Raw genomic sequence first — 11,033 nt, 5'->3', positions numbered from 1 at the left:
CAAAGATAGAATTTGTACCACAAAGATTCTACCTTTATCACAAACTGAAGCTCTAGATGAACTTCTCAACTGATCTACACCTCCAAAAAGCCCAAGTGTTTCCCGGTGCTCTGATACCACTTGTTGGGGAGGAACCCCTATACGCTGAGATCCAACCAAGTAGCCGAGAGAGATAAATCAACACAACCAAATCAATAGCACAAACAATCAACACCAGTTTTAACGTGGTTCGACAATGGCCTACATCCACGAGGCAAGGAACGGGGAGTATTCACTATTAGAAATCAAGAGGATACAACTAGGGTTATGAATCTCACACCAAAACCCACAACAAATCAACTCTCAATCTCTCCAATTTCTCCTAGAATAGAAGCTCAACAAAACCCCTCTCTATTCAGCTCAAACCCTTGCTCACTTACCCTAAAAAACACCCTTTGGGTATTTATACAACTCCAAAATGAAACGGGTCTGGAAACAGAACTCAGCCCAAAACCCGCATCGCGGTCGACCGCAACGCCATGTGCGGTCGACCGCGATAAGTCGACGAGGCTCACAAAAGTCTCTGGAAAAACCGCGATCAACCGCNCCGCCAAGCATCCAAATGCCTTCCCAGCCTATGTGCACGATCGCGGTCGACCGTCGCGTCACTTACGATCGACCGCACAGCAACATGAAGCCCTCCTTCGACTCTTCGCCAATTCGCTCACCAAAACAACAATTCTCCACTTCGAATCTATACTGAGATACCCATCTAGAGATTGTTAACCACTAGCCACATACCATGACCCCAACTTCTCCTCCATTGCCTTTCACATCACCATTATGATGACTCAGATTGTGTGGAGCTCAACTCGGACCTGGATATAGTTAAACATCCTGAGTTGCGACAAACAATAAAAGATAAACTCACAGCTCTTTAGCAAACTCACACATGGGATCTCACCCCTCTCATACGAGAAAAGCACCCATTAGCTGCAAGTGGACCTATAAGATCAAGACAAGAATGGATAGAACTATTGAGCAAGCATTTTAGATGGCCAACAAAGCATTTAGAAAGAAAAGTATAGATTCTTCATTGATATTGCAAAATGCTTATATGTAGCGTAAATAGATTTACTATCTTATCTTAGCCTATATGAGACTAAAGAAGACTATATGTCCAGCATTTAACAACCAAGACATGCTCTACGCCCATTCCCTCCTTCAATTCTATCGTGATTGCGTGATCATAGACACAATTAACTTTATCTTTTGTAACGCCTACAGAAGCAACTATTCAAAAGGCAAATTATATAACAAAAATATGTATGAAGAGAGAGATGAGGGGAAGAAATAAATAATAAAACAATATATGTAGTGGAGGAGAACCAAGATGTTGGGGTTGCAACAATGACAACCCGTGTCCTTCCGGATCTTGTATCAAAAGTATAGCAAACAAGAAATCACAGCAAATACAAAAACTTGTAGGAAAGAGTAAACAAAGAGAGAACACCAGATTTAACGAGGTTCGGCAAATGTGCCTACGTCCTCGGGAGCCACACCAGAAATTTCTTGATTAACTGAAGATTACAATGCCTGCAAATGGCCACTCTCTCTCTCTCTCTCTCTCTCTCTCTCTCTCTAAGATCTCTGATCTCAAAGTGTTCAGAAAACCCTCTCAAAAACACTCTTTTTCATTTACTTACAGACACTAAAACATTTAAGGTTTATATATGAAACCTAGCCCAAAACAGTTTCTAACCCGAACCTAGAAAGCTGGAAAACCTGACATCAGTCGACTAATGCTCTGCGTCAGTCGACTGATGCTCTGCGTCAGTCGACTGATTAGAACAATTTCTTCTTGCGCACTACTTGTGCATGTTATTGATCGGCTGATAACTCTTATTGGTCGACTGATGAGCTCCTATCGGTCGACTGATAAGTGTCGGTTGACCGAGCAAAAACTTTTCACAAATGCATAGGGTTTTGTCAGTCGACTGATCTTTTCTTCGGTCAACTGATTTGGGAATCGGTCGACTAATTTTCTTCGTCGGTCAACTAACCAGAGGCTTTTCCCGTTGTTGATTTGTTTTTAGGTTTCAGTTTTCACACATCCAAAACTAACAATCTCCCACTTGAAGACCAAACCACCATCAGCGAGCTCTCCCGAACTCCCGCCATCTTCGTAAGCATCTTCTCCTCCCTGAAAAATTTCATTCTTCAATCAATCTCGGTGATCCCACCTGTCCTCCAAGTGTGGCTCCGCCTTCATCTCCTACGTGTGAAGGCCAATTGAAGTTGCGCACAACTTCAATTTCTCGATGGTCACTGCTTTTGTCAACATATCTGCAGGATTTTGACTCCCTAAAATCTTCTCCAAATGTAACTTTTCGTCCTCTATCAGGAGGGTATGAAGTGGTAACATACATCGATATGCTTTATTCTGGCATGATATACTGGATTCTTTGTAAGGTGTATAGCACTCTGGCTATCACAATAAAGAACTCTGTTCCCCCACTTCAAACCTAACTCTTTCAGGAACTTGGTCAACCAAACCATCTCCTTGCTGGCTTCAGTCACTGCGACATACTATGCCTCAGTCGTGGATAATGTTAATATCTTCTGCAAATGTGAGACTCATCTCATTGTTGTCGATTCTAAGATATAAACATACCCTATGATACTTCACCTCGTATCATGATCACCGGTGAAATTTGCATTCACGTATCCCTACAGTACTAACTCCTTTCTCTCAAAATACAATGGCATTTCCGTAGTCCCTCTCAAGTATCGTAATATCCACTTCACGGCCTCCCAATGCTGTTTCCCTAGATTGCTTACAAACCTGCTCACAACTCCCACTGCAGGAGTGATATCCCACCTCGTGCAAACCATCGCGTACATAAGACTACCAATGGTTGATAAATATGACACTCTGCTTGTGTGTTCCTTCTCTGCATCCATCTTGGGTGATTGCTCCTCAGATAACTTGAACTGACTTCTAAGGGGCATGCTAACGGGCTTAGCATTCTGCATATTGAATCTCTAAAGTATCTTCTTAATATATTTAGCTTGACTCAACTTTAACATCCCTTCAGTTTCATCTCGACTGATTCGTATCCCAAGAACTTTCTTTGCTGCACCCATATCCTTCATAGCATACTCCTTCGCTATCTGCTTCTTCAATTTGTTTATCTCCTCTAAACACGGTCCTGCAACCAACATGTTATCTACATACAATAATAAGATAATATAGCTGGACTCGAACCTCTTAAAGTAGCAACAATGGTCTGAATTGTATTTTCCATAGCCATTGCTCTATATGAAGTTATCAAACTTCTTGTATAACTGTCTTGGAGCCTGTTTCAAACCGTACAAGCTCTTATTGAGCCTACACACCATCTCTTCCTTTCCTTCTTCAATAAAGTTAACATGTTGCTTCATGTAGATTTTTTTATCCAAGTCACTATGAAGAAAGACAGTCTTTACATCCAACTGATCAAGGTAGAGATTTTCAGCAGCTACTAAGCTTAATACCACCCTGATGGTTGTAAGCTTCACAACGGGGGAAAATATCTCCATATAATCCACTCCTTCCTGCTGTTAGAATCCTTTCACAACTAATCTAGCATTGTACCTCTTGCTTCCATCACTCTCGTGCTTGACCCGGTAGACCCACTTGTTCTGTAAGGCTTTTTTCTGCGCAGGTAGCTGGGCTAACTCCCATGTATCATTCGAGTTGAAGAGAATCCATCTCTTCTTGCATCACCTGCTCCCCTACTAAGATTCACCAACTTGCATTGCCTTCTCATAGCCCTCCGGTTCACCACTATCTTTCAAAAGCAAATAATCTAGAGACGAAAGATATCTGAGATTTGGTTTGGGTACCCTGGATGATCTCTAAATCACCTCGCCTTGGGTAGTAGTCTCTACACCTGAAGTCTCCTCTGTTCTTCGGAGAGAATTAACATCGTCTCCCCATCTGAAAGTTCCTCCAAATCCATATACTCGGATCCACTTGCATCTTTATTGCTTTTCCTACTGCTTCAGCTATTCTTGTCATTGTCCCTGTCCTTGTACATCACCTCCTCATTGAATATGACATCTCTACTCCCGATGATCTTCCTATTCTTATCATCCCACAGATAATATCCGAACTCATCAATCCCGTATCTAATGAATGTACACTTCTGTGACTTAGATTCTAGCTTATCCCTGACATGGTCACAGATATGAACATATGCCACATAACCAAAGACTCTCTCAAGTGAGAGAGATTGACCTTCTTGCCACTCCAAACCACTCCTGGAATCCTAAAATATAATAGAACTGATAGATCATGATTAATTAAATAAGTTGTTGTATGCATCGCGCCTGCCCAAAACCTCTTAGGTAGGCCTTCATGTAGTCGCATGTTCCTCGCACGCTCTGTCAATGTTCTATTCATCCTCTCTGCAACGTTATTTTGTTGTGGTGTCCCTGAAGTAGTCCTCTCTAAACAAATCTCATTCAGAGCACAGAACCTCTTAAACTCCTCCAGCTCATATTCTCTACCATTATCCTATCTCAGACACTTCAACTTCAAATCTGTCTCATTCTCTACCATGGCTTTCTACTTCTTGAAGATCCCGAACACCTCTGACTTGTGCTTCATGAAGTATACCCACACCTTCCTCGAATGGTCATCGATAAAGGTGACATAGTATACAAAACCGCCAAGAGAAGACACGCTAGCTGGGTCCCAAACATTTGTATGGACAAGCTCTAGCTTGTGAGCTTTAGGTGGCATTCCACTCTTCTGAAAGCTTACCTTCTTTAGCTTCCCGTAGATGCAGTCTTCGCAAATACCAACTTCCACTGAATCAATGATGGTTAGCTTTCCCTATGATTGTAGAATCTTCATACCATTCTCACTCATGTGTCCCAGCCTATTATGCCACAAATCTACACTTTCCTTGCCAGCTATAATTACGAGAGTGTCACTCATATGTGAAGTAAGGTAGAGAGTTCCTATTTTGTTACCTCGGGCAACCACCATAGTAACGTTAGAGATCTTCCACGAATCTCAGTAAATATTAAAACATAGTCTTCTGCTCTAAGCTGGCTAATTGAAACAAGATTTCTCTTCAGCTTTGATACATGTCTGACGTTCTTTAGACACCACTTAGAGCCCTTCATCTGAATCTGCACATATCCTCTTCCAATAATACTGCAAGGCTCGTTGTCCCCCCAAGTATACTTTCCCAAATCAATAACCCAAGATTTAGTGTCGCTGTCCATAGCAAGGATCAAGGCATCTTGTACGATATGAGCCTCCTGCTCATTCGCATCCTTCTTTGGCGCTTTACAGACTGAAGACATAGGGCCGCCTGGCCGCGGTTCCAACACTTCCCTTTGATAGGTCTTACCTTCGAGTTCGACCTGTTTGACTTCGACTTCGACTAATTTTTGTTCTGGTTACCCTTATTGCGGCTTCGGCCTCTCTGCTCGAGATTTAGGACTGAACCTGAACCTTTTGATTCAGACAATTTTCTTCTAACCTCCTCGGATAGCATGCTAACAACCTAGCTCAGCTTCAACTTCTCCTTCCTTGCCGAGTTGCTAATTACGGTCATGTAACCTGCCTAACTATCTGATAACTATGATAGAATCAATAGGGCCTGCACTTCATTATCAAACGTGATGTTGATGGAGATGAGTTGATCAACAATCATGTTGAACTCGCTGGGATGCAAAGTGAAGGAGTATTCTTCTGCCATCTTGAGGTTAAAGAGCGTCTTGATGAGATGCACATTGTTTGTGGCTGACAGTTGCTCATACATCTTTATGAGCGTTTCCATAAGCTCCACCGTCGTATTCTCCTTCAATATATTATGGGTGACTGATTTGTTGGCCTTCTTGTTTTGATGATGATTTACAAACAATTTACTACTAATGTTGTTTGTCTAGTGCTTTATTAATCTATTCATTGGTAGACAAACAACGTGTTGGAGATGATGGATTGCGCCATAACGATCATATCAAGCAGGAGGTTGCGTGAATTGTGAGTGAAGCAATCTACAATTCAAGTTCAAAATCCAAGTTTTAGCTTCAGCCGCAAGCTTGACCAAGATAGAGTCGTTGAAGATTTCAAGATTGCATTGTAATTTAGTTTAGGAATTATATTGATGTGTTTATACTTTAAGCGTCGCAACATTATACAACAATACACGTTATGAATTTGTATATATATATAGTATGTATATACTATATGTTGTTGGTGTGATAGTTTTCAAAGTCTTGTACTATGAAACAATATGAATAGAATTGGAAAATACTATTGTCATTTTTATATACCGTATATATGATTCCCCTTAACAAGCTTATATTTAATGAATCATATTTAGTTTTTGAATATATGTTGCATAGAATAGCAATTTTATGAGAAATATTGCCATTTCTAGGTCATAGACTGCATAAACAACCAGTTATATCCTTTATCAAGTCGTATACAATCATTTCATAAGTTTCAACAAGTTGTAGTCAAAATAATCAAAATACAAACTTCAGGTTTTCATTTTTGGACTATTTTGTAAAATGATGATATTTTTCATTTGGAAGTCTTTTCGAAAACCAGTCGTTGACTAGCATGTTTATGTATTCGATGTCTATAAATCATTCCCCAAAGTTTTACATTTTTGGAATTGTTTGATATTTTTAAACAGCCCTTTTCTAAAATCAGCAAATCATGTTTTCAGCTGTGTCAGATTTCGGTTCGACCGACCCGGTCGACCGATCAGTTGGTTTTTCGCATTGGCGACAGAGAGTCTGTCGGTCGACGGTACCGGTCGATGCCGAGAATCCATCGGTCGCACCACCGTCGACCGAAGATGCAGCTTGGTTTCTCCGTTTCGACCTGATAACTGTCGACCGAATTTTCCGCTCGGTCGACAACTTTTCCACTCGGTCGACCGACAGAATTGCCGGTCACCGACGATGTACTGTTCTCCAACGCTAGTTTTGTACCGTATGGCTGGTCTCTTTCGTCTTTTGTTTTGGTTTTTGCGAGTTTGCTTTGAGTAGTATATACCCCATTGCTGATGTTCTTGTTCAACTAAGGCTAAAGAAGTTTTTAGAAGAAGTTTTTAAACAAGTTTGTAAAACAAGCGTTTAAGCTTTTTGTTTGGTTTAAGTTTGTTTCGTTTGCGTTACAAAGAGAGTTTACAATCAGCTATTGCAAGATTCATCTTCAACATTTCATCATCCTCCTACGATTATAAGAAGTTTCCTCCTAACTCTATTCCTAGCATTATACTATTGAATATTCATAAATCAATCTTATGCTTACGTTCTTATTGAGTCTAAGTTTTATGAATCTCACTGTACACATACCCAATTGAGCTTATTGATATCTTTCACACCATAGTATAGTTTCGTGGTGAGGATTGAACTTTTGATTGTTCTTTCATGTATTCTCATCTCATTGTAGAGAAACAATTTATATTGTTACATTGTGAGTTTGTAATGTTCGGACTAGAAACCGGAGTGATGTAGTGAGGTTTTCGGTGACTAGAACCTTGAGGTGTGTAGTGAGGTTTTCGGTGAGCCTAGAAACGAGGTGTGAGAGTGACGTTGATCGGGAGCGTTGCTAAAACCGATACTGTGAGGCTGTAAACGTTCATTCGGGGAACGTAGAAAACCCGGGTTGATAAGGGATTTCTCCCCGGGATGGTGGAGCGAGACGTAGGACAAGTCCGAACTCCGTGATCCATATTGCTTGTTGAGTTTGCTCTTTGGCGTAGTGTTTGCATTTATCTGTTATATCGCCAACTGGCAAGTTACTCGTCCTTTTATGATTCCACTATCTAGTTTAGTCAGTATTTTACCCTTTGTTAGCTTTTATATATCCCTGTGCACTCACATTGTCTCAAATCTCTGTTACCGATATATCTCTATGTGTATTAATATATCCTTGATATATCGTATCTACTATAGACTATGACACCTTGTGTATTTGCCATTATTCTGCACATAACCCTTGACACCTATCTGCAAAATATAACTTGTTAATTAATTTAATTGGCATTTATCGGATTAGATTACGCATGAAACCCTAATCACCCCCTCTAGGCGTAACAAATTTGGCTATCAGAGCTTTGGTGCTCTTGATTTAAGTCTAATCGCCTGAAGTAAAACCTAATTATCTTTTTGGCTAATCTTGTTTTGATTTCATTTGCATCTTGCCTTGCATTTTTTTTACAAATTATGAATGATGAATGATGCACTCTTGTTTAGGCTGATGATTCTGAGTATTGCTCCTAATTAGATAATTTCCGCGCGTCTTATTGCCCAGCTTATGTGTGTTTAGATTAAACGTATATTTGTTAGATCTAAACATTTTACGAATTTATGGGAAATTATAGCATGAGCTCATATAATTGTGCCCATATGTTGTGAGAGAGAGATCGCATAGTTTTTAATTAAGATATTTTTTTTATCCTTATTCTGTTTTTTTTTTTTTTGGGATTTTTGTTTATTTGTTTTGTTTTATGTTTACAATGAAAAATAATTTTAGTGTAGCAATATTGCGAAGAGTGCTGGTTAAATTCACATAATTCTAACAAGTTTGTCATTTGGTTGATAGTGCTACAACATATGAAATATTATAGAAGCACATCAAGGAGACTTGGAGCCGCATCCGACAAGCTTTGGAGCTATCCCACTCAAGTTCATATAGCATCATAGCACTGACGGTTTTACCACTAGACGCGTATTCTTCGTTAGCACCCTCAGTGAGTTTGCAGTTCGTAATCATAATAATGACTTATACCTAATGATGAAACCCCCTGCTTGTGCTTAGTGAAAATTATTGATGCCTTTAACAAATGCAAATGATTCGTTAATTACAAAGCAAAACATGTAAATTGGATATCGATCATGAAGAAGCCTAGCCTTCCAATTTTGAGGTGAATCATATTCTAAAGTTATATTAATTTTTCTCTTTATAATTTAATTAAGGTTTTTTTTTTTTATGATATGGAGATTAATTTGAAAATGAAATTATCGAGTTTTAGTCGCGAGGTTTCTATCGGCGCTGGTGAGGTTTCTTTTAGTATTTGTCTAAAGATGAAGGCGGAGAGTTAGAAGTATTTTTGTTAATCTATAAAATAATAATCATCTGTCTTTTTTTTCATTTTATATAAGCGACTTGGAGCTGGTATGTTACTGCTGGAAAGGGAAGGCTGCATATTCCTAAGAAATGAAGACTTGAATCTATGTTAATTATATTATATTTTCATTTTCTTTAGATGTGCGAAGTTTGGAAAATTATCTTATTTAATAGATCTCATTATAGTATATCTTTTTATGGACATGTGTAGCCAAAGACCAAATCAAAATCATACCACTTTCATTATGACCACACATTTGGGCGGTTTTTATATGTCTAAAACTATCATATGTTCTATTTTGTGTGTCCGTCTAAGGTGCATATTAGGCTAAGTGGTGTGATGATACAAAGTGAACATAAAAATATTAACCATCTGTGCATCTACCATGTAGGCTTCTTCATCAATGATACACAATCTTCATGCATCGTGACTTTCTCATCATAAGCAGCCATCTTGTGTAGTCATATGCTGATTTGTATTAGCTAGAGTTCACTGGTGATCTAAGTATTTGATTTGATTTAGCGAAAAGTATTCTACAAATCGCAGATGATATTCAAAGTTAGACCATCATGAGTTCGGAAGAGGATGTTTCTCATTGCAAATTATAATCTAATAAGACAATACTATTATTTGCAAATATCCACGTGCACTTATAATGGATGCGAACCATATAGCAAATGTCTTCCTTCCATTTTTATTCATCATTGCCATATCGAAAGGGTCATATATGAAAGATATTATTGCTAATGACCAACCCGGGCATGCGAGCCATATGAATGACCTAAGGAGGTTCAGTGAACCCTTAATATGCTAGAGGACGTTTACTTGATGATAGGGTCAGGTGCGCCTATAATCTTTAGTCGGTGACCAAAGTAGTTCTAGCGTACAAAACAAATTTAAACTTTTGAAATCCAAGAATGTTTCTAGATACTTATTATCCTATAACTGTGTATTACCTTGGTTATGAAATTAATATCTGTGCTAAGACTCGTTTTATATGAAACAACAATTGCTAGTAATTGATAAGAATCTGTTGTTTGTTCAAGTAAATTTGATTGTGCGTTTTAGGATGGAGAGGTTGTGTGACTTTATAGATAACCCTTCCGAGTTTATTGGTGTTCATCCCAGGTAATCATTGGTTTTACCGGCCGCTAAAAAGAATATTATAATGCTTGTACTAGCTCAAGGATCTAATATTATTTTCCCTACTCTTATAATTCTGTCAAAACGTATTTTTGGTTAAGTTTCCATAAATTCTGATTATAGTTTCTACTGATACTATGAATGGTGTCGTATGTTAGTTTGTGATGAGCTTATGGACTATCGTCTATGTGTCTTATTATAATTGTGAGTATGAATGATGATGTGATCAGTTAATGTAAAGAAAAATTTACTCCTTCATATTCTAGATAAGCATCGTTTGTTTGATATAACTTGTGATTGTACTATGTTCAATCTTGTGTTTTGGTTTTCATTATAAGATTGTGTGTATGTACATGACTCTCATGCTGGTGTCTGATTCTTCTGATGTCGATAAATCTGTTATGAGGTACATTGGCTTTATGATATAAAGATCAATATGTTCATCTTGATATTTTGATGAGGTTATGATGTTCCACTTATTCTCTGAATGTGATATTGTTCGATATTTTATGTGATCGGGTTGCTCACGAGTGGTTTTGCCTGAGAGTCTGTCTTATCTGCAGGTAAGTGGGTTTTATTCAGTTGTATGTGAGTGCCTGTAGGAGTCTGCGGACATCCCTATCTATGGTGTTTTTGTTCATAATCGGTCACCTATTGCGTAGGTGTTTATAGTAGGAGCTGTCGCTCGTCTGATCCATTTTGTTAGTTTCCTCTTTTTGATGTTGTCAAAGGGAGAAATATTGTATTTCGGGCAGTGTGGAT

This window comes from Asparagus officinalis, chromosome 5 (assembly GCF_001876935.1).
Source record: "Asparagus officinalis chromosome 5, Aspof.V1, whole genome shotgun sequence".
NCBI classification, from domain to species: Eukaryota; Viridiplantae; Streptophyta; class Magnoliopsida; order Asparagales; family Asparagaceae; genus Asparagus; species Asparagus officinalis.
This window is presented reverse-complemented; position numbering follows the sequence as displayed.